The sequence below is a fragment of the Acomys russatus genome, chromosome 21 (assembly GCF_903995435.1).
Source record: "Acomys russatus chromosome 21, mAcoRus1.1, whole genome shotgun sequence".
Lineage (NCBI taxonomy): Eukaryota > Metazoa > Chordata > Mammalia > Rodentia > Muridae > Acomys > Acomys russatus.
Window position 1 is genome coordinate 50,875,920 of NC_067157.1, and position 21,687 is coordinate 50,897,606.

General features: G+C 47.1%; 1 protein-coding gene and 1 pseudogene across 3 annotated transcripts in view; one reads left to right on the forward strand and one right to left on the reverse strand.

Moving 5' to 3' along the window:
- Positions 1–21,687, forward strand: part of Zdhhc14 (zinc finger DHHC-type palmitoyltransferase 14) — a 244,616-nt gene that overhangs the window by 29,248 nt on the left and 193,681 nt on the right. The window lies entirely within an intron of this gene.
- On the reverse strand, positions 8,636–9,885 carry LOC127205307 (tubulin alpha-1C chain-like; annotated as a pseudogene).

The window sequence follows — 21,687 nt, forward strand, 5'->3', positions numbered from 1 at the left end:
ACAGAGTTCCAGTTCTGTTCTCTGTTTCCTGTCCTTTCTCTGCTTCCTGCTGTCTGCTTCCTGCTCTTCCTCTGCTTCCTGGTTTCCTGCTTCCTGCTCTCTGCTACCAGCTCTTTCTCTGCTTCCTGTTCTCTGTCTACTTCCTACTTTCTGTTTCCTGGTGTCTTACTTCCTGTTTTCTTTCTCCTGATTTCTGCTTCCTGCCCTCTGTTTCCTGTTCCCTCTCTGGCTCCTGGTCCCCTGCTTCCTAGTTGGCAGAGATGATAAGGACACCAGCCACCCAATCTTGTGTTATAAACTCTGTTATACTCTTCCCACTACAGTGGACAAAATTGAAACCATAAGCCAAAATAAACAGGTGTTCCTGTCAGGCATTCAGAAATGGCAGTAAGACAGTCTGGCTAAACCCCACAAAAATGACCGGAGTCGGCAGAAAGAAGGAGACAAGGGTGCCTGGTTCTCCCAGGGCCAGCAAGGTCCAGTATGTAATGTAGGAGCTAACCCATGACATTGTGGGGCTCTAGGAGAAGATGTACAGGGGGCACGAGTGAGCCCCAAAGGTGGGAAAGGAGCGTGTGGGACAGAACAGAGCATAAAGAATTCATGGTTTGTTTGTTTAAAAAGCCCCGGAGGTTTGGTCTGTAACTGCTTCAGATTAACGTCTGAGAGGGACAGCGGAGTTCGCGGTTGAGAATTGTAACAGAGGCAAAAGGGGCTTCTTTGCCACTGCTGAGGTGGACAGAGGGTAGCTGGGGGGCGCTCAGGTGGACAGAGGGGAGTTGGGGGGTGCTCTGGCTGTTCAGGGGGGACAGAAGCGTAATGATTGCTTCTAGAGGAGTTCCATGTGCCTAGAAGAGCACCGGGATGGAGAAGGTGGTCTTTTTTTCAAAATACATTTTTATTATAATTTGTTTACATTACATCTTGATTGTAGTCCCCCCCGCTCCTATCTTCCTGTTCCTATCCACCTCCCTTTTTGGCCTTATTCCCCTCCCCTAGACCTCTGACCTGTGGGGTCCTTCTCCCCCCACTGTCGGACCACAGCCTATCGGGTCTCATCTGGATAGCCTGCTTCCCTTTCCTCTGTGTTCCCACAGGGCCTCTCCACCAAGCGGCAGTGATTAACTCATAGGCACCAGCATCTGTGTCAGAGGCAGTTCCCCACTTTCCCCTCCCCTTCTCTGTGTGGAGAATGAGCTGTCCATCAGCTACATCTGAATAAGGAGTCTAGCTTCTTTGCTTGCAATGTCCTTGGTTAGTGCAGGCCCCTCCCCCTTGGGTCTAGGTCTGCCCCAAGGAGACTATCGAGGTGAGCAAATGGTCCATATAGACTTCAGAGTTTGTGGGTTTGTGCATTGCGGAGCCCTTCTGGGAAGTAAGGACCAGCCAATAACCTGTTAGGCAAAGACTTCATCTTTACAACCGCAAGCACCTGGGAGACAGAACTGTGAAACACAGGTCGGCTCATGGGAGTCACCAGAGGTGTCCCTGTGAGGAAGAACTCAGGGACATCATGTCTTCGTTCCCTGTTTGGTGGCCTATGGGCAGACCCCACTTCTCTGGTTCTTTTTCCGTGTGCTCAGTAGTGTGGTGTCACCGTTTGCTGTAGGCAAGGGCTGATTCATAGTCTTGAAATTACCTGAGCTAGCAGATGATGCTCTTTCTGACTGATGCTCCATCCCTTTTAGGTATTTCTTTTAAGTCAGAAGACATCCAAGCCATCTCTCACATTCAGAAACTTCGTGGGAAGGATGTGTGGGCGCAGAAGAGCTTTCTACACTGCATTTTCTAAAATGTCTTTTTCCATCTAAAGTGTGTCTCCATGGAGCCTCAAAACTCTCTTCGACCCACAAATTATCTTTTCCTGTCTCTAGAAAATTTGTGCCTGTGCTTGGAGTTACATCAGCAGTGGGTTTGTGAGTGACGAATTTCCTGTCTATTAATTGTGACTGTGTTCTTTCTTCCCCAGAAAAGCAAAGACACGGTGGCTCCGTGGGTTGGTAGCACAAAAGTCACCCGAATGCTTCTTTCTGTACTGACTTACTTTTCATAGAAGCTAATACATCACTCAGGTCACAGTGAGACCAAGGCATCGGGTTGCATAGCGACTCCATGCCAGGTAGTTGGGGATTTGCGTGCTCAATGACAGTCCGTGCAGATAGTTTTATGCAGATGTGCATGACGCTAAGCAAAGAGCATAAAAGAGCAGTGAGAGAGTCTAGCTATTCAAATTTCCTTCCAAAATGATCTATGAATGCTTTTACTCATTAATCCCACATGTGCACATCTGTAATTTCTGTACCAGGCATTAGAAATGAACTGGTAACAAAACCAGACAAGATCCTTGAATTCATACCAAGTTGACTTGGGACAATTAGTCTGGATTCTCAGAGAAGCAAGTGCTAAGGGATTAAACCTATCCAGATTTTTGTTTTTAGAAGTATCCTGATAAAAGAGAAGACTGTGGTAGCTGGCAACCTCAGGAGGGCCTTTACACCAGTGGTTCTTAACCTTTGGGTCTTGACTCCTTTAGTAAACCTCTAGCTCCAAAACTATTTACATTATGACTCATAACAGTAGCAAAGTTACAGTTATGAGGTAACAATGAAAATAAATTTCGTGAGCCAGGCGTGGTGGTGCACGTCTTTAATCTCAGCACTCAGGAGGCAGAGGCAGGTGGATCGCTGTGAGTTCGAGGCCAGCATGGTCTACAAAGTGAGTCCAGGATGGCCAAGGCTACACAAAGAAACCCTGTCTCGAAAAACCAAAAAAAAGAAAAGAAAAAAGAAAAGAAAAGAAAATAAATTTCGTGGTTGGGGGTCATCACAATACGAAGGTCTGTATTAAAGGATAGCAGCATTAGGAAGGTTGAGAACCACTGCTCCAGACCATCTTGGTGTTGCCCTGGTGAAGGTGAGAGGAGGGCTGGGTAGAAGCAACCTATTTCATTCCCTGGGGTACTCTTGGGAGGTATGGCCTCTCATAAACACCCAGGAAGAGACTGCCCAGCCCAAAGGTAGAGCCATACCCACTGTGGTGGTGGTGTTGTTTTTTTGTTTTTTGTTTTTTGTTTTTTTTGAGACAGGGTCTCTTTGTGTTAGCCTTGGCTGTCCTGGACTTGCTTTGTAGACCAGGCTGGCCCCAGACTCATAGCAATTCACCTGCCTCTGCCTCCCGTGTGCTGGGATTAAAGGCATGAGCTACCACGCCTGGGTCACTGTGCTTTCTAGAATAGGTGGCTCAGGAAAGACGGCCTCAAGCTGCCTCAGTGCAGGTAGGCAAAGGTACTGACTCCCAAATCCCATGAAAGATTTTAAGGGATAGGCTCTGCAGAAGCAAGTGGCGCCATGTTAGATGTAGCATATATAGCCTAGCTGCTGCCAGCCCCGCCCCAACCCTTAGGTTGGCACCTCATTCTGGAGAGCTGATGTCTGAAGACTAACTGAGGAGGAGCCAACTGGGAAGAGTCAGAGTGTAGGGTGTGCTCTCTGGGAAGATTCCTCATATTCCATTTTAGGAACAGGAAGAGAAGGCCATGCTATTCTGTTAGGCAAGCTGCTGGAGAGGGCACAGAAAACTTCTAAGACACACTTATGAGATGGCAATTCTTAAGTGTAGGGAGCTGCTGGGAGGGGCAAGAGTGGATGGGGAACCAGTAGGAGGGCTGTGAGGATCTTGAGATGTGGTGAAGAGAAGATAGAACGGGTAGATAGGTAAGAGAGCTGGAGGGTACTGTACTGAGACTGGACATGAGGGATGGGATTGAAGGAAAAGGCCTGATTGGCAGCATGGGATGGATGGGTGGTGGAGAGAAGTGGGAGGGATAGACAGGGAAAAGAGACAAAATGGGAGAACCTTCTGGGTTTGTGGTTCGTGTGTCTTGCCCTGGGAGAGTCTGTGTATTACAGTGACTATACCCGAAGAAACCATTTATCTGAGAAAGTGGCTATGGAGACGCACAGAGGATCACTAGAGGTGATGAAGAAGATGCAGAGTGACAGGAGGGGGAAGACGAGAGGGAGGAAGAAGATGAAGAGGGGACATGGGAGCAGAAAGAAGAAAAGCAGGAAGAGGGAGGAAAAAGAGAAGGAAGATTGGTGTGAGGAAGAAGAGGAGGAAAGAGGAAGCACAGGAGGGCAGAGAAGAGTGTGAGGAGGAAGAGGAAGAAAGAAAGGAAGCACAGGAGGACAGAGAAGAGTGGGAGAAGAAAGAGGAAGAAGCAAGGAGGGGAAAAAGGAGAGAAGGAGGAGGAAGAGGAAAAGAGTTTGACTGAGGTGGGCACAAGTAAAGAAGAGTCTTTGAAGAGGGAGGTGGTGGTCGGTGCAAAAAACACAGCCATATTTGGTGGCGTACTAGTCACTGTTGACCTTAACAAGAGTTGTTCGGGGACATGATGGATGGGGACAACAGATTGGAGTGGGCTGGGGCGTGGCGGGAAGTAGGAAGTGACCAACACTACAAGCTTGGCCATGAAGTGGGGAAGGCGTAGGGTGAGAAAGGGAGGAGGTAGTGAGGTCAGTAGTGAGTTCTGAGCTAGGAGGGGTTTTGTTGTTGTTGTTTTGCCATTTTTTTTTTTTTTTGTGGTTGTTTCTGGTAGTATTGTATTGCTATTTTCTCTTGGGTGGACATGACTATTGTGATTCCTGCATGTGACCCCCATGTCCCCCTTGAGAATGGGACTATTAACAGGAGGGCCTATTAGCTCACGAGGTCCTCACGGGGCACTTTTCCCCCTGTAGGTTATATAAGAGGTAATTGGGAGCAGGAGTATTTGGTGATGCAACATTCAGTGACTTGCCCATGCTGCAGGTGGGACTGCTCAGTGGCATTGCTGGCCACAGTTGTCCAGGGACTTCCTGGTGGTGCGGCTGCCTTTGAGTCTCCCATGCTTCTATTCCTTGACATGCCAAGGTAGACTTGGGTGTAATGATTTATTTGATATGTTGGTCTTCTTTCTATCTGGGATGAATAGCATCTGTGTGTGTTTGTGTACTCTTGCATGTGTGTGCTTGTGGTGTATAGCTTGCCAAGTAGGCTAGGCTGGCATCCCCAAAGCCCCAGGGATCCTCTTCTCTCTGCCTTCCTAGCTGTGAGGTTACAGCACGTACCAACACATCTCACCTTTTAAGGCATGGCTTCAGGGGACTGAACTCAGGTTTCATGTTTTGCAGTAAGCACCTTATAGCCTGAGCTTACCTCCTCAGCCCCTCAGGCCTCCCTTAACCTCTCTCCAGGAAAAGTCTTGTGACTAGGAGGGACTGAAATAAACTTACAGAGATCAATGGATTCTAAAATGGAGTCCGGTGACTGGGCAGTGCAGGGTTCTCTGAGAAGACAGGAGCAGGCTGGGTCCAGAGTGTGAAGGAAGCCTTGGCCTTGTGGAGAGGACCCTTCTCCATACATCTTGAAAGTAGGGGATTTGGGAAATCTACCTTCTAAAGTTCAAGGCATACTAACAGTTAGGGGAACTGCTTTGAGATTCCCCTGACACTCCTCATGTGTCTTCTTTGACCCAGCACATGTACCTTGACTTTCAGCCGGGATGGGGATGAGATCCCATGTCGGTGTCAGTGCATCCTACCATGCATGGATCAATCATCCTGTGTATTTGGGGGACTTCTTTAAGTAGATAATTTTCCCTGAAGGAGTTCGCCTTAGTGACACAGGGGGCAACAACAAGCCTTGTAACTATACAGTTGGCATTTTGGATGGAAAATGCCAGAACAGAGAGCAGACATGTCAGGTTATTTTTTACCCAGGGCTCTTCTACTCACTCATTGCCTACTTTAAGCAGAGTGGAGCCTGAAGGTGAGAGTCACTGTTGGGTTTTACATGATATGGGATTCAATGGAGCTAGAGAGATGGCCCAGAGGTTAAAAGTGCTTGCTGTTCTTCTAGAGGATTGAAGTTAGCTTCCCAACACCCACATTGGGCAGTTTACAATTGACTGTAACTCTTGGTCCAAAGGATCCAAGGCCTTCCTTTGGCTTTCTAGGACGAAAGCAAACATAAAAATAAAAATAATTCTTTAAATGAATCTAGGGATTCGGAGAACTGTTGAGTGGTTAAAGCACTTGCTGTGAATGCATGAGGACCGGAGTTCAGATCCTTAGAACCTAAAGAAATATTGGCTGGGGGGTGGAGGCCCCCCTTTAATCCCAGTCTGAGAAGGTCGAGACCTGGAGCAGGGTGGCTAGTAAGATTAACTACATCAGGATGCTCTGGGTTTGATTGAGAGATCCTGCCTCACCCAATAAGGTGGAAAGAGTGATGGAAGATGATTCTGACCCTCCTTACATATGCAGATATGCATATACATTTGTGTGTGCCCAAGTATGCACACATACACACATGGGGGAAGATGAGCCCGAGGCTTCAGTTGTAAATGAGTTCTCTCAGGCTTTGCACACAGAATGCTGTTTGTGCCTCCTTCTTTTGGCAGGCAACTTGAGCTGGGGTCTCCTCTCTAGCCGAGCTGAGGAGACTTCATGACAAAACATCACTTCTTTTAATGCCCTTGCTCTGTCTATTGGGTCCCAAGAGTTGAGGACCTAGCAAGTTAATGCCACGGAACTTGGGGTTCCACTTCTTTGTCTTCTTTACAAAGCCAGAGAAGGGTCCAGGAATCATGTGGTTAGTTGGGATGTCAGGCTTTGTACATGGGATTTAGATTTTGTTTTGTTTCTCTGAGAGACAAATCCAAAGCAGTTTTAGCCACCATGTAGTTGCAGTCTGATAAATAGTAAGCTGGTTGAATGGACACTGGGTTCTCATCCTAACTGTGGCATCGCCTGGCAGTGTGTCTGTAGACAATTCCCTTTGCATTCTTCGAGGAAAAATTTTTTTTCTCTATTTATTCACTTTACATCCTGGTCATAGTCCTATCCCTCCTCTCCTCCCAGTCTCACCCTCCCTCCCTCTTCTTCTCCCCCCTTCCCAATTCCTCAGAAAAGGGAGTCCTCCTTCCCACCCACCCCAGCTCATGAAGTCCCATCAGGACTGAGCATGTCTTCTTCCCCTGTGGCCTGGCAAGGTAGTCCCACCAGGGGGAAGTGATCAAAAAGCTGTGAGTCTCGGTGTCTGAATTAAAGCTGTGATGGGTGGAGCCTTTCAGAGGAGAACTCTGCTAGGCTCCTGTCTGCAAGCATAGCAGAGTATCTGTGTTAGCGTCAGGGGTTGGTTCTCTCCCATGGGGTGGGTCTTGGGTTGGGCCAGGCATCGCTGGACATTCCCTCAATCTCTGTTCTATCTTTATCCCTGCATGTCTTGTGGACAGGGTAAATTTTGGGTCAAAGTTTTTGTGGGTGGGTTGGTGTTCCCCTTCCTCTAGTAGGGGTCTTGTCTAATAGGGGGAGTCCTCTTCAGTCTCTATGGCCTCTGCTACTAGGAGTCTCTGTTAGAGTCCCCCTTATATTCTCCAGAGGCCTATTCTGACTTAGGTCTCCAGCTTGTCACAGAGATGCCTTCATCCACAGTTTCTCTTTTCTCTGCAGGCCTTCTGTCTTCCCACCCCCACTCTCCCTAGGTCTGGTCTCCACCCTCATATCTCTCTGTACTCCCTCTCCCATCTTGTTCCCTCTCTTCAACAACTACCTCTGTTCATCCTAATGCTCTTTAAGCTTTTCTCCGGCACCAGTGATCCGGGCTAGCTAGAAAAGTAGACTGGCATCCCTAATTATGAAAAACGTAGCACTTTTCTTCCCTTCCTGCCTACAAGAGAAAAGCCAGAAGGAATGCTTGCATTGGCTCATGTCACTGAGAAGAAAGGAACTTGAGGAGGTGGCTGATGGTTGACGTTACCAGGGGCATAGTGTATAATAGAAACAGAACATCTGGAAAGGCGGGTCTGTGCCTAGGGCTTCCATGCATAACCATTGCTGCTCTGGACTCACTTTGTCAGGCTGAGACATCTTAAGCCACGCATGTTCTGGGTCATCCCATCAGGGCATTGATGAGCCAATTTAGTCTCTAAGATGTCAGAGAGCTCTTAGTGTCCGTATGACCCAGGTGACCAACAGCCTCAGGAAACTCCCCTGACTTCTCTCTGTCTGCAAGCATAGCAGAGTATCCTTAACAGTGTCAGAGGGTTGGTTCTCTGTTAGGCCAGACATTGCTGGACATTCTCTCCACCTCTGCTCTATCTTTATCCCTGTGTGTCTTGTAGGCAGGGTAGGATTGGGTAGATGCAATCCTAATCCCTCTAGCTCGTACTCATAACTGTTCCCCTCCTCTGATGAATCCCTTCACCACCTAAGTTCCCAATTCTGTTCATTCTTCCTGCCTGCCTGAATCCTACACTTTCTAGATATTAAGTATGATGGAGGTAAAAGCTTCCACACACCTCTCATACTTTGTCTGGTTTTATAGTCACAACTCCAGCTTTATGGTCTTTCTGAGGATTCAAGGCTTAATAAAGCAGATCTCATGCAAAGGATCATGGGAGGATGTTGGCAGAGAAACTGAGATGCTATTGGGACCTACTGAAGGGTGGGGTAGCTCTTCTTACCCCTCTCTGGTTTTCAATCCACACTTAACCAGTAAGCCAATACATTCCTGCTTTATTTTCTTTAAAGTGATTTTTCCCCCCACTTGAAATGGAACCAGCTTTGTTGATAGTGTAGGACAAGGGCAACGGAAGTGTAAAACGGCAGCACACGGGCTAATATTCCTCCCCTCATCATCTCCTTCAGCACTATCTGCCCCAACCTCCTCATAATCCTTCTCTAGGGCAGCCATGTCCTCAGGGCCTCAGAGAACTCTCCCTCCTCCATGCCCTCACCCACATACCAGTGCACAAAGGCCCGCTTGGCACACATCAGATCAAACTTATGATCTAAGCGAGCCCAGGCCTCAGCAATGGCTGTGGTGTTGCTCAGCATGCACACAGCCCTCTGGACCTTGGCCAGGTCTCCACCAGGCACCACAGTGGGAGGCTGGTAATTAACGCCAGCCTTGAAGCCAGTGGGGCACCAGTCCACAAACTGGATGGCATGCTTGGTCTTGATGGTAGCAATGGCAGCATTGACATCTTTGGGAACCACATTACCTTGGTACAGCAGGCAGCAAGCCATGTATTTACCATGGCGAGGGTCACATTTCAGCATCTGGTTGCCTGGCTCAAAGCAGGCATTGGTGATCTCTGCTACTGTAAGCTGCTCATGCAGCTTTCTCAGCAGAGATGACAGGAACATATGTAGCCAGAGGGAAGTGGATGTGAGGGTAGGGCACCAAGTTGGTCTGGAATTCTGTCAGGTCAACATTCAGGGCCCCATCAAATCTGAGGGAAGCAGTGATGGTTGACAGAATCTGTCTAATAAGGTGGTTAAGGTTAGTATAGGTCAGGTGCTTGATGCTGAGGTTTCTATGACAGATGTCATAGATGGCCTCATTGTCTACCATGAAGCCACAGTCAGAGTGCTCCAAGGTGGTATGAGTGGTGAGAATGGAATTCCACAGTGGTGGAAACCTGGCGGCAGGGGTGGGGAGGCAGGGGGGGCGGCAAATGGAGAATTCCAACTTGGACTTCTTTCCATAATCAACAGAGAGCTGCTCCATCAGCAGGGAGGTGAAGCCAGAGCCAGTTCCCCCGCCAAAGGTATGGATAACCAAGAAGCCCTGAAAGACCCATGCGAATTCTGTCCAAGACAAGGTTAATGATCTCCTTGCCAATGGTGTAGTGGCCATGGACATAGTTATTGGCAGCATCTTCCTTGCCTGTGATGAGCTGCTCAGGGTGGAAGAGCTGGTGGTAGGTACCAGTGCGACCCTCATCAATAACTGTGGGTTCCAGGTCACTGCCTGGGGCACATGCTCGCCAGCGCCTGTCTCGCTGAAGAAGGTGTTGAAGGAGTCATCTCCCCCTCCAATGGTCTTGTCACTTGGCATCTGGCCATTAGGGTGGATGCCATGTTCCAGACAGTAGAGCTTCCAGCAGGCATTGCTGATCTGGACACTGGCCTGGACAACATGGATGGCGATGCACTCACATATTTTGTCCTTGAAGTGGTCCATGAAAACTGAGGAAGTGAAGAGAGGGTGATGAGTAGCTCCCACTAACAGACAGACTACCAAGGAGTCCGGGGGAGGAGGCATTTTGTCTCTTTAAAGTGATTAATAAATGCCTTGACAATATATCAATTTCATTATTATTAGCTTATCAGGTTTTTCAAGAGATAGGAGATTGGCCATTCTTGGAGGAATTGATGAGGTAGGATAGGAAGAATGCTGTTTAAAGAAACAGAGCACTCCACAGTGCATATTCCATAAAACTTGGTAAGTGGATAATTTCAGGGCTTGTGTAGAACAGGCCAATGACTCTTCAGGTGAAAAAAGTGTTTTAGACAAAAGCTTGTCAGAGATAAGATGGTACCCGCCACCCCAGCCCCAGGCCCTAGAAGAAGGAACTAAAAGTAAGGCAAAAATAATTCAAAAGCAGAAATAATTTTCTAATCCCCCAAATGCTAAGTAGCATTATGTGCGCCCACAGCTCTTCCCTAGAAGGCATGGATGCAGCCCTGATCCCCAGGAAGCTTGCAGTCAGTGAGATGCACAGCTATTGGTACAGATCTGAAACTGCAGGCTTGGTGAAGCATAACATTGTAGTTTTTTATAAAAAGCGTATTTTGATATTTTTCAACCATTCCAATTTTCCACGTTCTCTTTAGCATCCCCAAAACTATTGTTTCAATATATTTGAACACACATCCTGATTAACTTACCTACCTCCTGAGCTTTAGTTGACACAGCCAGGAATGTTCCATTCAAGGAAGTTTCATGCTGAGCTGTGTGCTGACATGATGTCTCCTTCTTGTGGGTCACTCAGTGTTGCCAGGGGTCAGGTTGCTGCCTTTACACTGAGCCTGAGTTAAGCTTCAAAAGCAGTCACGTTTGAAATACCAGGGAGCTCTTTGCTGCCTCTTCTCAGCCATGGGGAAAAATTCTCCTAGAAAGCTCAAGACTCTGTACGTTAACAGCTGCGCCTGAGTGGGATGCTGTGATGGGGAAGAGGATGGATGGATGGTCCTTTCTGAAGCTTCACCCAATTCTCCCACTAAGGCTGGCGAGATGAAGCTCTTTTGGCCACCAAACCAATAAAAGAAACAGACTTGAGTGGTGCTGGGGAGATACTTACTATGCGTGCACAAGGAGCAGAGTTTGGCTCCCCGACACCCATGTAAAAAGTCAGGTGAGGTGGCACACACCATGATCTTGGAGCTGGGGAAGTGGATCCAAGAGCATCTCTGGGGCTTGCTGGCTAGCCAGTCTGGCCAGTCAGGGACCTCCAAGTTCACTGGAAGGCCAGTCTCAGAAAGAGCAGGAGGGAAGGAGGGAAGGAGGGAGGAAGGCACAGGGAGAGAGGGGCGGGGGATAGGATAGACACATGCACGATGCCAGTTCTCCACAGATGAGGACATCTTTGCCACAGCTCAGGACAGCTTCCAGTGTTCATAGGAGCGACACTGCTGTGGATGGTGATGCTAGAACTGTCTATGCCAATACATGTATAAGAGAAAAGGCATATGCAAGCTGAGAGCCTTTACTATCCATATCAGTCGTTTGTTTACCTTTCGAATTTTATCTTACACAGCCAGGAGCACTTACTTCAGGACTCTTTGTATGAAACCACCTTTTTATATGATGGTAACTTTTCCTCAGGAGAGACACTTAAGCCCAATTGTATTAGACACCAAAGCCATTCAGAACAACTTAGCCAACACACACACACACACACACACACACACACACACACACACACACACACACACACACACACTATAATTATCATCCTCCCCTTAGACTTATTCATTTATCTGTATTTGTATGGCTATCTTATCTGCATGCATATCTGTGTATCACATTTGTGGCTGGTGCCCACAGATGCCAGAAAAAGGTGTCAGATCTCCTGGAACCGCCTGGGCACCGAGAATCAAGTCCATGTCCTCTGGAAGAGTGCTCGGTGCTCTTAACTATTGACCCACCTCTCTAGCTCCATCCATAATTACCTTTACTGCCCCTCCCACCGCTGTATGCCCAAGCCAGCTCATGCCTTGCCATGGCCTGCAGCGCTGTTACTTTCTTAGCCCACCTCTGGGACCAGCTGTAGACAGCATTACAGAAGAGCACATGGCCACTGAGAGCCAAAGGCATACCTCTTGCGTAATAGTCCTGTGATCCTCCAAAATGCCACTGTGCCACGTTCTGCAGACACCGTAGGGAACAAAGCAAATGCCTCCGTGGAAGAGCATGTGGCTATTGACTGTGGTGAGAGTAAGGCAAACAATGAAAAACTGTAGTGCTGAAGAGTGAAGTGGTGCTGGGATGGGGCGCAGGGAGAGCCTCCTGGGAGGAGGTGAGGCCTGAGAGAAGGGAACTGGGGGTGTCAAGTATGTAGGAGCACACCTGCAATCATAACACTTCAGAGGCCAAGGCAGGAGAATCGCTACATAGGATGCCCTGGACCTATGTGATGAATACCAGGTTGCATAGAACTGTCTTTCCTTGAGTTTTTTTTTTTTTTTTTTTTTTTTTTTTTTTTTTTTTTTTTTTTTTTCCTGTTGCTGTTGGTTTATTTGCTTGAGGTTTTCTGTTGTTGTTGTTGTTGGTTTGGTTTGTTTTAGCTCAAGAGTAATAAATCAGACCCCAGAAAGAGGTTTTTAATTGCTAAGCCTATTTGAGCTCTGGCTTCCTCAAGTGTGGTCTGTGGGTTTGCAGGACAGCCACCCCCTGGAGTTTGCCAGGGAAGCCGAGGACTCACAGGGGCTGCCAGGAGCCTCAGACTGAGCAAAACCACCGAGCGGCTTGTCAGAGCCAAGACACCTCCTCACCGCTTTGTGTGGTATGCCAAGTACACGTCACCTGTTGGGTGTTTGGAGTGAGTGAGGTTTCTACCCATCTGACCGTATCTTTCACCTACATTTCGACAGACACATGCTTTGCCTAACAGCTTGCCTGTGTGCCCAAAACAAACACACTTCTCTTTCTGATCAAACACCACGTGCACGCACTGACCTGACTTCTGAAGATGTCTGAGGAGGCGGGGTGACTGCTGGTGATAAATTTAAACAAACTTTGTTCTGGTTGAAGGTGTCCAGCAAAATAGAAAAAAATGTTGAACAGGTGATGCTGATAGGACCCTGAGTCCAGTGGAACAGTGGGCATAAGAAGTTTGCCTGTGTGTATGGGACTTACTAGTTGATGGATGAGGAGCAAAGACAGGATGTTCCTGTCCTGCCAGTGAAAGTGAGCCTTGACTCAATGACATTGTGCTCAAAAAAATCACTGCCCTATTTTTTTGTTTGTTTGTTTGTTTACGTGTTTGTTTTATAGCATAGCTTTGAATGAAGATGGAAAAAAAGAACACAAAAGTAGTGAAGGGACAGTGCCACCGAGGGTCTGTGAGGGAGGGGGTCCTGGTCACAGGCAGGTGCTCAAGGGCACTCAGTTAGCAGAGGAATGATGCTGCAGCCATGCTCCAGCAAACACTAAGCAAGCCTTCCATTGCCACAGGCCCCAGAGATACTGATGTCAGCAAGGAAGTTGCAGAAGGGTTATAGGACCACTGACCAATCACTGCATGGATGCACCTGTATTCAGTGCTCCCCCGTTGGCATCTCTCCCTCACTCGCCACATCCAGTCTCCGTGGAAATACCTTTCACGTTTGTCCTGCCTCTGAATCGCCACCACCACCCAAATCCCAGTCCCCAAACCCTGACCAGTTTTTCTCCTCAGAATTGTGTCTGGGCCTCCTGGCTCACCCCCACCCCACCCCTGTTCTCCATACATTTTGTGACCACCCATGTGGCCAGAGGAAGCCTTCCTGTATTAGCTCTAAAATAGATTGCCCTGATTTTTAAAAGTCATTGTTATTTTTTTTAATTGAGATTGCATTACACGTATAGATTGCCATAGGAAGAGCTGACACCGTTGTGCTGTATCTTCTTCTTACATAAGAACACACTTCAAGTGTTCACCTGTATCCTCAGTCCGACACAAGTTCTTCCCATAAGAAGCATGTACAGTCTATGCTGGCTAGGTGTCTTTGTTTTGTCAGCTTGACACAAGCCTAGACTGACTCGACTGGAGACACAACTCCAACAGATTGATCTGTGCATGTGTCTCTAGGGCGTTGCTGATTGACTTAGGCAGCTTCAGCCCACTGTGGGAAGTGTCGCCCAATGCAGGTAGTCCTGGGAGGTACAAGAAAGGTAGCTGAGTGTGGCTCTGGAGACAGGCCAGGTAAGCAACGTTCCACCTCGCCTTCTGCTTCAGTTCCTGCCTCCAGGTTCCTGCCTCAAGGTTCCTGCCATGAGTTCCTGCCTTGGCTTCCTCGGTGATGGAGTGTACTCCATAAGCCAAATAAACCAACCTGTTTCTGGTCAGTGTCTTGCACCACAGCAGAAACCAAGCTAGGTCATAGGTCACTATCTTTGTGACATCTATTGTCAAATACATCATCCCGGGGCTGGAAAGATGGCTCAGAGAATAAAGGCTTGCAGACAAGCTTGGTGGTGTAAATTCAATTCCTGGGACCCATACAGGAGGAGAAGAGAACCAGCTCCTGTTAAGCTGTATTTTGATCTTCATACGTTCACCGTGGTGCACTTGTACACACAGAGAGATGCACACACAGATACATGTGAAAGGTAGAACCTTTGAAAAGATTTTAAAACAAATGTCATTTTGCCGTTCTTGTTATGGATACACGAAGTATTATCTCACTGAATTCTCTTATCTGCTGGAGAGTTTCATAGTGGACACCTAGTTTTTTTTAAAGTTATTTTAGCATATCATATATAAATAGCACTGGTTTTAACCCTTTCCTTCTGAGTTTTACACATCTCATTTCTTTTTCTTACTTAAGTGTGTTGGCCATTTCCTCAAAGGATGGTGAATGGGCCTTTTGTCCTGTTCCTGAGTAGTAAAATTCTTACAGCCGAGTTTCAGGGTAAAGTAACCATATGCTATCATGTGGAGAAAGTAGATATCATTACTTTCTTAATTATGCAGGCTTTCCAGAAAGATCTTTAAAAGGGGGGGGGGCGCATGGTGCTGCAGAGATCTCAGTGCTTAAAAGCACAGGTTGCTCTTTCGGAAGACTGGGGTTCAATTCCGAGAACCCACATGGTGGCTCCCAACTATCTGTAACTCCAGCTCCAGGGAATCTGATGCCCTCTTCTGGCTTCTTTGGGCATTGCATACAGGTGGTGCACAGACATGCTTGCAGGCAAAACACCCATAACCACAAAATAAAAACGAGTAGATCAAATCCTCCCCAAAAAATGTTTTTTAAAAGAGACAGAATCATGTCACTTTCTTCATAGAGCTCTGAAGAGTGAACCAGAATTTCTATCTGTGTCCCCATGCTCGGCACCTGCTGTCCCTGATCCTCGCCAGCTCCACTCCAGCCAAATTGGCTTCCTTATGGCATTTAAGTCATGCCGGGCCCCTCCCTCCCTGGGACCCATAAACACCTGTTCATTCCTTTGGTCTAGAATCTTCCATATTCTGCCACCCCCACCCCACCCCACCCCAAATGTCCTTGCCTGACCAATCTTACCAAAGACATTGCAGGAACAGAGACATGGAATTTTTCAGCTCCTAAGACTGGAGACTCTTCCTTTTCTGGAGACGTGGCTACTTATTTTGTGGTTTTCTCCAGTGTGTCTGGGAGCATAGAGAATGTTCAGCCAGATCCATTCAGAGCTAGGATTTAGCAGAGAAAATGCAGGATCGGGAAGGTGGGAAGTGAGCCGCCCCAGCAGAAGAGAAACCAGTGTGAGGTGCTATGGGGTCCAGGCAACAGAGTCCAGCAAAGGGCCCTGAGCCTCCCAAGGAACATTTGTGAAACTGGAGGAGCCAGAGCTGACCTGGATTTCACGTCAGAGAGAACAGCCGTGCCGGAGCTCCTAGTCCTATGGGACCAAGAGTCTGAAATACAGTAGGATGCTGACCCACCTTCCCTTCACGGGTAACACTGTCTTCTCTGATGTGTGGCCCCCATGAACACTGGAGTGATGGGGCTTCAGTCTAAGTGATGATAACATGAAGGGGAGGTAAGCATTATGAGCGAAGAGCCTTGGGGTCCTGCCAGACTGTTCTGAATCGCTAGAGGCTGGTTTTTCATTTTGTTTTGTTTTGCTCTTTTTTTTTTTTTTTTTTCACCCCATTCAACCTCAACATTTTGCCCCCGGGGGAAAAAAAAATGTTAAACAAAGAGCACTCTGCAAAGGCAACATTCTAGTATGACCCAAGTGCTAAACAGTGACCTTGGCCCAGAGCAAGCACATGAGAGGGGAGAGGAGGGCAGGGGAGGGGGAGGGAGGGAAGGGAAGGAGAGAGGAGGGGAGAGAGGGAGGAGGGAGGGGGAGGAAGGGAGGGAGAGGTGAGGAGATAGAAAAAGTGGAAGATAGGAAGGAAAGGAGGGAAGGGGCGAAGGAGGACGAGGGAAGCTTGTCCATCTTTCCTTCCCTGGTGTCTTCTTTGGCTGGCCAGCTGTTCAGCTTGGGAATATCTGGGCAGCAAACTGGATTTGCAAAGCAGAATAGTGTTTTTCTAAAACCACTGGTCTGGTTGGTATCAGCCCATAAAAAGGGACGCTTTACTATATGTCATTAGGTAGAATGACAAGTAATTGACTGTGAAAATTCCCGTTTAAAAAAAGAATCTGCCAACAAGGCTAGCTTATGTAAAAAGGTACTGTGACCCCTCTCAGCCTCTTTTTACAGTGGTTCCCTCTGAAGCCACTGGCCTGTGATACCTGTGGAGGTCCACCCTCCAGGCATATTCAGGCTGAGCGCCTCTCCCTAGCACAGCCTTGCTGAGGCCTCCACCAGATCTTTTACCTATCCAGCCAGTGACCTTCCCCAGGTATGCCGGGTGACTGATCAACTGAAATACAGCAACTTTCAGCCGCTTGATGATCTGCCACATGCCCCAGTTACTTCTCCCCACACAAAGCATAGTCCCTGTGGCAGCTTCTCATGGTTTCTTTGTGTGTTCTTTGTTCCTCACAGCCCCTAACCCTCTGCTATGGTATCACTCGAGTGACATTTTCAGACATATACCTGGGTGACTGCAGCAGTGAATCACATTTTCCATCTCCTCCCCTCCCCTCCCCACACACTTTTTGCTTCTTCCTTCAAGGGCAATGGGCTTGTGTTGTAATGTGAGGGATGTAATGTAATAGCTATTCCTGAAATGCCAGGGATCCTGAGCCTCAGTCAGCTGACCCTGGATGGGTAGAGCTGGGTGCCAAATTAGTTACTTTGCTCATCGATGCAACCAACTACCAGACAAGAAACCAATAAGGTTTGTTTTGGGGTATGAGGTAAGGGTGCAGTGTATCATGGAAGCCCCACATGGCTGCAGGAGTGTGAGGCTGTGTGCTTGTTTCTGGGTGAACTGGGAAGCAGAGACAGGACAGACAGTAGTGTTGGCTTACAAACTCAAGCCACGCCCTTCCTCCCAGCGGCCATTGCCTCCAACCAGGCCCCATCTCCTAAGGCTTTCACAACCTTGCCAATAGTACCACCATATGGGAGACAGTGTTCATCCAAAAGCCCACGGAGGACATTTCACATCCAACCCGAAGCTGGTATGAAAAGGAAGGGTCTGGAATCCACTAAGGCCTGGCATACATTTTAGATGTACGTCCTCTCTAGAGATGAGGAGTGGTCCTCTCCCCAGAGGCAGCTTTCAAAACTTTTGGGTCAGGGTTTTCCCAGCTGAGAGGTTTAATCCATTACTAGGTCACGAAACCAGTTCACATCGTTCCTGTTCAGAATAAAGCATAGACTGGAATGGTGCCAGTCACAACCAAGGATAGCACAGGAAGTAAAATAAGAATCTCTGTTATTCCGGGTTCTCTAGAGAAACAGAACAGATAGAAGGAATCTCTACCATCTATCTATCTATCTATCTATCTATCTATCTATCTATCTGTCTGTCAATCATCTATCAATCATCTATCTACCTATCTGTCAATTATCTATCTATCTATCTATCTATCTATCTATCTATCTGCACAGTCCAACAGTACTCCACACAAATACAAAACACTGGTGGGTTACTAGTGAATAGTAATCTCACAGTAAGACAAATATGGTAGGCAGAGCAGTAGTCCCTGGAGATGTCAATATCCTACTGTCCAGAAACTAGCAAAGGAGAATATGAGAATATGTGTGTGTGTGTGTGTGTGTGTGTGTGTGTGTGTGTGTGTGTGTGTGCGTGTGTATGTATGACAGAGATATAGATATAATGAGATTTTTTAGAAAAGTCCAATAATGTGATAGTAATTGGGTCCACAAGGCTGGATGTCTCAGCTGGTCTTCAGTATACCCTAGAATCCCAAAGAAGTAGACAATTTACTTCATGGAATGAACTTGCCATTGAGGGCGAGGACAAGTAGGCAGAGCACAAGACCTTCCCTGCCCCCTATGTAGGCTGCCACCAGAGGGTATGTGGTCCAGACTTAAGGTGGGTCTTCCCCCTTCAAAAGATTGGCATTAAAACACCTATCTTTTCACCTCAAATGGTCCAATCCAGAAAAATCCCTCACAGGCGCACCCAGCAGCTTGGGTTTTAGTTAATTCTAGACTCAGTCAAGTTGATAATCAAAAAGACTCAGACCCTTGTTTGGTAAAGGGTTGGTCCAGTATTGTTTTATGAAAGTTTTGTTCCAGTTTGTACGGCACCTGCATGTAGGCTGTGATATAAAAATGCACTTACTGCTATGAAAACCACACTTGGGTGTATGGCTTTTAGCTGATGTGCTTTTGGCTTGATGGTGTTTGTTCACTTTTGTTTTCCTTGGCTCTAGAAATATGCTGCATATATTAGGCCCTCAGTAGCTATTTGTGGAAAATCAGGAAGAATGAAGAAAGAGAGGGGGTGAAGAAGCAGGAAGGAAGAGGACAGGGAATGAAGGAAGAAGGAAGGAAGAGAGGAAGGAAATAGCAAAGGAGAGAGAGAAAGGAAGGAAGGAGGAAGTGGTGGAGGAGGGAGATGTGTCTGGTGGAGCTGAGGTTCCGGACGAGGCAGGTCTCACATGGCGCGTTGCTGCTGTGTATCATGGGAGGGTCCCAGCAGCCTCCCCTTGGAGTGATGTCAAGGTTGAGTCAAACCTCACAAGGTTAAGGGGTGTGGTGGTGTTTGAGCAAGTCCCTCTAACTAGAGATGGGCACGGCTTATGAAATCCAGACTCTAGCCCAGTGGTTCTCCCCCTTTCTAAGGCTGCGATCCTGTAGCACAGTTCCTCTTGCTGTGGTGACCCCAGCCATAACATTATTTTTGTTGCTTCTTCTTAGCTGTAAATTTTGCTACTGTTATGAATCATACTGTAAACATCTGTGCTTTCTGATGGTCTTAGATGACCTCTGTGAAAAGGTTGGTCAACCCCAGAGGGGTTTGCAACCCACAGGTTGAGAGCCGCTGTTCTAGAGGGTACGCAGGCTTGATGACTGGCCAGACAGGCAGCCTGGAACGTTCCTTCTTCTTATTGTATCTTAATCAATCAAAACAGTGGGTTCGATAGGACATTTTCAGGCATGCGTGTAAGGTACTTTGATCATATTTATCCTCTTTCTCACTCACACCTCATCCTTCCGATGCTTTAATTTTCTTTTTCCTCTTAGATCCCTGGAAGTGCTCAGCCAGTAACAATCTGATGAAGTGGAGGGGCTTTTACGTCAGCCTTGTAGAAGGCTGTGAGAAAAAGCAGAGTTCACCAGCAGTTTCTTTGCTGTAAAATTTATTTAAGGCACAATGCAAGACTTCCTATGTTGTGCAGATTTTATTCTTTTTAATAAATGGAAAACACTTCCGGTTAAAAAAAAAAAAAAACAAAAAAAAACAAGAGAGACAAGAACCCCGTCTTACTCATCTTGTCTTTTAGTACTTAACAGAGTGGGTGCTTGACAACTGCGTTGAATGAATAATCAGCTTATTCATTCCTTTATTAATAAAATGGCATCTGAGTCACAGACTAGGTGGGACCAAAAGGAACAGGCTAGAGCCCTTCAGGGAGTATACTGCCCCTCACATATATTTGTCTCATGTTTTTGAAGGGACATCAGTAATTGCATAGAAGTTGTGTAGCCATGGAGGACTTCATGAGTTCTCGGAGGCGTCTCTGAGCAACTGATTTGTCTGCTGGTTCACAATAGGAAGTGGAGGTTTTTGTTGTTGTTTTGTTTTGTTTGTTTTTACTTTTCTTTTATAATGTAAAGTCTGATTTCCTTTATGAGAGACTTTGTCTGCTTAGAGGCAGAACTGTTTTATGTCATTGATCTAAATTTGAGCTATTTTGTTGTGCTTTTGCGAACGATAAAATGACTCTCCTGACAAATACTGCCACAAACCACCTGTTTCAACTGTGGCGATGGCTGACACGATAGCCAAGCCTGAGTTAGGAGAGGCAGCCTGCCCGTGTCTCTGGACGGCGCGGTATACTGTTGACATTTAAACACGTGCAGTTTGGGGACCAGTTTTGCTTTTCGGAATCCAGATGGCAGTTCCAAAAGGAGCATTGTCCCTGCTGATGAAGTGGGAAGACAAGAAACCTGCTTCCGCCTGCAGCAGATCCCCAGCACGGGCAGCTCCGCCATCACCAGCCGGGGCTCAGCTTCTTGCCTTGTGAGGGGCAGTGTGCCTTTGACTAATTAAGGTTTTAAGTTGGTCCGAGGTCACTTTTCTTTGAAAACCCTGTCATGTGCAGATGGCAAGTTTGCATTTGGGCATGAAATTTACCACAGTGCTGGCACGCTTGCTCTATGTTTCTGAGATGAATTTGGGCAATAAGAATTTGTAATTGAATTAGGTTGGCCCTCCTCACTGATTGTTTTAATTCTGCATACACAGGCACATATTTACAGGCAAAATACCTTGTCTTTTCTGTGTCTTTTCTGATATTGAAAGGATAGTTCAGAAAAAAAAAATTTGTAGCAACCTCCTGGATAATGTTTTTCTTTTGACTTAAGCAGACATACCCAGGTGCTCACCAAAGAAAAGAAGGGAAAACTTGCAAAAGTAGTAGGCAAAGTGAGGGAGGATGGCTCAGTGGGCAAAGCACTTGGCACAAGGAGCTAAACTTAGATACCCACAGCCCATGTGAAATCTGGGCGTGGCGGTATATCTGCAACCTCTATGTTCCACTCTTACTGTGAGATGGAGAAAGAGATAGAGGCATCCTCACAAGCACATGGGGCAGCCTGTCTGGCATATGCAGCTTTAAACAAGAGAGACCCTGTTTTCAAGCAAAGTGGCTGATGCCCCAGGTTGTTCTCTGACTCTTGCATGAGTAGAACGCTCACATGGATAGGTGCTCATGCAGAGAGAGAGAGAGAGAGAGAGAGAGAGAGAGAGAGAGAGAGAGACTCAGAGGGACAGAGAGACAGACAGAGACAGAGATTTTTTAAAAAGTAGTGACCAAGACAAAGCCAGAGGCATAGGACCCCAAGTGGTTAAGTTGTAATGTGCTATTCAGGAACTGCTAGGCAGGTCATAGTTTCTCTTGGGTACTGTTTTGTCCCTGTTGTGATGGTTGCAGTAGACCAGATGACATCAGTGACTCTTCAGATCTCACATTCTCTGACTAAGTCACTGTGATTCTTGGAGCAGTTTGGAGGAGAGTACAGTGAGCATATGCACACACACACACACACACACACACACACACACACACACAGTCT